The sequence below is a fragment of the Pygoscelis adeliae genome, unplaced genomic scaffold (genome assembly GCF_000699105.1).
Source record: "Pygoscelis adeliae isolate BGI_AS28 unplaced genomic scaffold, ASM69910v1 Scaffold284, whole genome shotgun sequence".
Taxonomy (NCBI): Eukaryota; Metazoa; Chordata; class Aves; order Sphenisciformes; family Spheniscidae; genus Pygoscelis; species Pygoscelis adeliae.
In genome coordinates, this window is record NW_008824671.1 from 594,468 (window position 1) to 600,017 (window position 5,550).

The window sequence follows — 5,550 nt, forward strand, 5'->3', positions numbered from 1 at the left end:
CCCAGCTGACACTTGCATGACCTGAGACCTCATTGAACTTTTGCAGCCTTCAATAGGAAGATTAGTGCCATTTCCTCCATATACATATGAGCAACTGAGTCGCATGAAGACCATGAAGCAATTTGTCAGGTGCAGAGTGTGTGTCCTTGTCTCCTGATGCAGCAATGGCCTGTGTCCATGCTGATTTGGCAGATGGAGCAAGATAAAACAAGTGAGAATAACAGAGATAGTCAAGACCCCAGGCTCCAAGTGGCCCATCCAGCGAAGTCCCATCTAATCACTGTCCTGATTTACGGTTGGACTTGATGATCTTAAAGGTCTTTTCCAACCTAAATGATTCTATGATTCTATGATTAATGTCTGCAAAAAGCCAGTTGGTGTAGGGAGCTGCTCTTTGTAACCTGGGCTGAAGAGTTCTAGCTCTCCTCTTCCCAGAGAGTCTGATGGGGACATAGGGCTTGGGGGGATTTCAGCTTCAGGACTCTCTGTCAGAGGAGCCTGGCACTTTGGCTCTGACTTACCTCTTGCTGGATGAGTTCAAACTCTGTGGCAAGTTCTAGCTGCAGACACAATGCATTGCTGTTGGTATGCTGAAGCTGGAGCACGCAGTAAAGCCCCTGCACTGGTGCCACCTGAATTAAGAAGGCTACTGTCAGGAAACAACTGATACGTCCCCTGTGACTCATGTATCTGGTAGGAATAGAAACAGAGGTGCTGTTGTAACCTTGGTGCTGGTGCTTGTGTTTTGGACATAATTTTTCACTCTGCCCCATTCAGAGGCCAGCACTGGCTGTGTGGTGCTCACACCTGCAACCTGACGTGTTTTTGGCATAGAGCATTAATGGAAATTTTGAAATGCGGGACTTCTATCAAAGAAACTGCAGCAGTAATCAATATTTAGGAGAAGTAAAGACAGTGGAAGTTTTGCCCGCTTCCTTGAAAGCAGAGTCTGGCTCCCTGACAGACTCTATTCCCTTGCACACTCAGTGAATTGATTCCTCCTTGTGACTTGCCTAATACACCAACGGGAAATTACAGCGATTCGGCTGAGGCACAGACACATGTCCATCCCCTCGGGCTGATCTGGACAAACCACAGGGGTGTGTCTGGATCTCTGAGGTCCTGCTTACACAGAGTGGACTGGTAAAGGATCTGCCCATCCAGGGTATCCAGCTGTTGCTGCTGGATGGATTTCTGCACGCAGCCACCCTTGTGGAAGGAACAGACTGAGGGGCAGGAGCGGGATGGGGATGAGATCTGGTTCTCATTTAACAGCTTGCCGTGCTCTCTGTTACTGCTAACTCTCTTTGCAGCTTGTGTGAGAAGGCAGAAGAAAGTGCAAAAACACTGGCAATGTTAAATCCAGTATGGGCTACATACAACATCATGGTGACAGGTGCTTTCTGTCCTCTGGTCTCCTGCAATCATCGAAGATTTTTTCAGTCTCCTCCTACATGCCACTCCCCCACCCCCTACTGCCATGTATCCTGAGCATATTACAGTCTTCCTTTCCTCTCTCAGGAGGTACTGCTCAGAGCTCTCTGCTAACGCTGCACCTTTCTAAGGAGAAAATCCTGCATCCTGCCTTTGAGCTTAAAGAATTAAAGAACGAAACAACTCAGAATAATCCCCCAAGACGAAAAAGACCCGCTGCCCTTCCTGCTTGATGACCGACACTTGTTCCAGGTGAGTGGTTTTGTCACCAAATCTGAATGCATGAATAAGAGCGGTGCCAGGTCCAGGGTCTGAAGCAGAACAGGGGGATGGCAGGAGATTTCCTTGGGCATATGCATCAGAGAGAAGCAGGGATAGCTCTCACAGGGGACTGCCCAGAGGGGAGTGCTTTATAAGTGGGACTGTATGTTCTGGGCTGGGGTGAAATGCCTGGTGGGCAGCTAGAGAGAGACAACCTTATCACAGGACCTTTGCATGAGTAGGGAGCAATGGGGAGAATGGCACTTGTCCTCCCAGTATCGGACTTAGGCCCCAAACCAGCTGATCCCCTTGTCACTGTGGAGCTTAGCTGGGCTGAAATTCCTGCCTGTTGCAGATTCCCCTCCCCTTAGCTGGTGCTCTCTCACAGAGATGGGTCAGTGGCTGGACCCTGGGCAGATCTGTTCTCCTCCTGGGTCCATTGTCATGGTAGGAGTTGGCTGGGAGGGAGCTGGCTGCGAGGTAGCAAGTGGAAAATGGAGATGCCCTAGCACTTCACTAAGCAGAAAGCCCTGCCAGGGGCTGCTATAGCAACACAAAGATGGCTGAGTTCACCCCAGTTGGGCTTGTGAATGGAAATTTTCAGCCTAGGCACTTTGGCTGCATTGCTTTTGGCTTGTACTGCCCTTCCCAAGGGCAAGCAATGGGCCAGGCTGCAAAGGATCCAACAGCATGAGGGGTGAGGATGCCTCCAGCCAGGGGGTCTGTGAGCCCTCTCTATCCTGATCCTCAGGACTGAAAAAACCCAGCTAATAGCACAGTGGCTGGATTCAGTGCTCCTGACCACAGGCACTGAGCTGCTGATGGGGGAGAGTGAGGCAGGAGTGGAGACATCCACTCCTCCTTTGCCATCCTTGCAAAGATGGTCCCTGCAAAGCACTTGTTTTACTCAGCTGGTGGTGGAGGGACTGTAGCTCCCTACTCTGGAGTGCCAGTGATCTGCCCAAAAGCGAGGACTTGATAGCTGCTAACTGCAATTGTCCGGCCACTGAGCAGGGTCCTGAGGGCAAAGCATGGCCCTGCCTGCCTTCCCTTGAACAGCCTGGCACATCCCTTCCTTGCAAGCACTGACCCTTCCCTCCCTCCACGCAAAGATGGGCTATTTATCTTCTGCCCTCTCACTAGGTGACCCAGGACCAGAAGCTGTCCACCCTGGAAAGACTAGTACGGCTTTCTCAGTGACCCCTTGCCTTGCCCCTCCCTATCTGCCTAGCCTGTGCAAAGCTCTTCCCAACCCCTCTCCTCCTGCAGAGACTCCTCCCTCTTCTCCCCCTTAGGGTGCTTCCCAGATGCTACCTGTGGAGACTTCCCTCCTTGAAAATCCTGCTGGTTTTGATGTTGAACATAATAGCAGAGTTTCCTTGGAGACAAGAGAAACAGTGGGCTCAGAAGTGCTGATTATTTCACAGTTTTTGGCTGGCTTTCAGCAATGAAAAAAAAGAGAGTTGTGTTAGCAGAGGGAAGAGGGAGCCTGAGGTAGCTGTTGTGGAGGGGGGATGCCTGACTGACATGCTTTTCTAGTGTCATCCCTTTAGCAGCAAGGCTTGTCCAAGTGCCATGCTCCATACCCATGGCAGTGGCGTGACAGTACACGCTGTACTAAACACTGCTGCTTTGGGATTGTATTGCCACTCTTACCCCAGTCCCTGGAGGCTGGTAAACCTGGGAGAGACTTTGCAGTGGGCATTTCTAATTTGGCTAACTTCTGTCAGTCCCAGGAGTAAAACTGACTAATTAGATTAACCCCTTGTATGTTCTTCTATGCAGACATTAGCAATAGTGGGACAAGGATGTAAAGCACTGGCATGTCAATCATTTGTTCTGAGTAGTGACAACTGGGTTTGTCCCAGCCGAGAGCCTGAACCCTCTGGAGCTCTCCTCTGCTGTGTTGGCCACACAGTTTTTTGCCTTCCTTGGGGTTGGTTATGTGATATTCGGCTGACATCTCTTGGACACGTTAACAAACAGAAAGCCATGCCAATGTGCTGTATGTAGGCAGGGCACTGGCTGACTGCTGATGCCCTGCCTCAGGAGAGAACGAAGTGCAGGGCAAGAAGGCAGATAAAGTCTTCAGTTGAACTTTGCATTTACTTTCTCCAACCCCACACACCATGGCAAGAGTGCCCTGTAATGCCATATCCTGCCAGTGGCCAGGACCTCCCTTGTCCCAGAGGAGTATCTCACAGAGGATCCACTTGACCGATAGCTCCCCCTCTGCTGAGACACCCCTGGGGTCCTCATGATCTGTCCAATAGCCACAAACGGCACCTGGCCACTTCCATGAAGTAGCATTTTCTTGTTTATCTTCCAGTGTGGTGTAAGAGTGCTGTGCAGGGGTTAGAGGGTGAGAGAAGAGTGGGGAACCAGACCATGGCCCTGTACTAATTATACATGCATATCAGCTCCAGGACACTGCCAGGGACGGGATGTGTCAGTGCTGTCTGAAAAGTCCTGTAAAGCCTTGTCTCACAGCACATCAGCAGAAGATGGAGGGATCACAGCCTGGCTGAGGTTGGCAGGGACCTCTGGAGGTTATCTAGTCCAACCCCTCTTCCCAAAGCAGAGTCAAACACGTCTGGTTGCTCAGGACCATGTCCAGTCAGCTTTTGAATATTTCCATGGATGGAGACCCCACAACCTCTCTGGGCAACCTGCTCCAGTGTTCAGTCTGCCTTACAGTTAAAAATCCTTTCCTTATGCTTAAGAAGAATTTCCTGGTACTTCAATTTGTGTCCACCACCTCTCATCTGGTCACTGGACTACACTGAGAAGGGTCTGGCACTGTCTTCTTTACACCCTCCCTTCAGGTATACATTGATAAGATTCCCCCGAGCCTTCTTTCTTCCAGGCTAAACAGTCCCAGCTCTCTCAACCTTTCTCATGAGAGATACTCCAGTCCCTTCTTCATCTTTGTGGCACTTCCTTGGACTCTCTCCAGTGTGTGTCCATGTCTCTCTTGTACTGAGGAGCCCAGAACTGGACACAGCACTCCAGGTGTGGCCTCACCAGTGCTGAGCAGAGGGGAAGGATCACCTCCCTTGACCTGCTGGCACAAACACAGCAGAGTTTCTGGACCCTGGTGCCGGTCCCACCTGGGACTTCCAGAGAGCTCTGGGGTCCCAGGCATGATGTACTGGATGGAGGCCCTAAGAAAAGGCTGCACTGTTGTTAGTGGTTTGCAAGCGTTTAGTTTCATCTGGACCATGTAAAGTAGTCAGATGCATTTCCTCTTCACCCAGCCACAGCATAACCCTGACTGTTGCCTGGACAAAACCAGACCAAAGATCTTCTGCAGTTTCCCCTCATGCTCAGAGAGCTGGCAGCCTCATGACCCCAGAGGCTGTTGCATGTGACTGGAGTGAGGGCAGAGCTGTGCACAGGCATGAAGTAGATTTATCTCCCATAGGCTTAAATGTCGTTTCTGTTCCTGTTGTGAATGAGTGCTAAGGCATGTGAAGCTCTGTTTGGACAGTGAGTTTCCCTGCTGGTTACAAACATAACAGTGAAACGGGTTCTCTGTGGGCAGCACAAACTCTGTCTGTTCTCCCTGGTAGAAACTCAATGCATCACTGCTACGCAGAACTGACCTTCTCTGGCCAGCAGCACTGCCCTGACCTCTTGGGAGCTGTTTTCCATGTGGAACTGGGCCCTCTCTTAGCTGTGTAGCTCTGCATACGCAGATGCAGCCCATCTTCTCCAGCTCCCCCCAAAATCCTGTCCCCAGACGCAGCCCTATGGACATGTAGCATTGAGCACTACACTGCACCAAACACTCCCCGGTTTCAGACACCATTCCTGTAGGGCTCTGCAGGGCTACCCCACACACCATGAAACAGA

At 50.9% G+C, this 5,550-nt stretch overlaps 1 protein-coding gene across 1 annotated transcript in view; it reads left to right on the top strand.

The window, feature by feature from the left end:
* Positions 1 to 1,658: 1,658 nt before the first annotated feature.
* Positions 1,659 to 5,550, top strand: part of LOC103916052 (excitatory amino acid transporter 1-like) — a 21,273-nt gene continuing 17,381 nt past the window's right edge. Inside the window, exon 1 of the mRNA XM_009322994.1 lies at positions 1,659 to 1,686. The gene's annotated coding sequence lies outside the window, so the exon portion shown is untranslated. The remainder of the gene's footprint in view (positions 1,687 to 5,550) is intronic.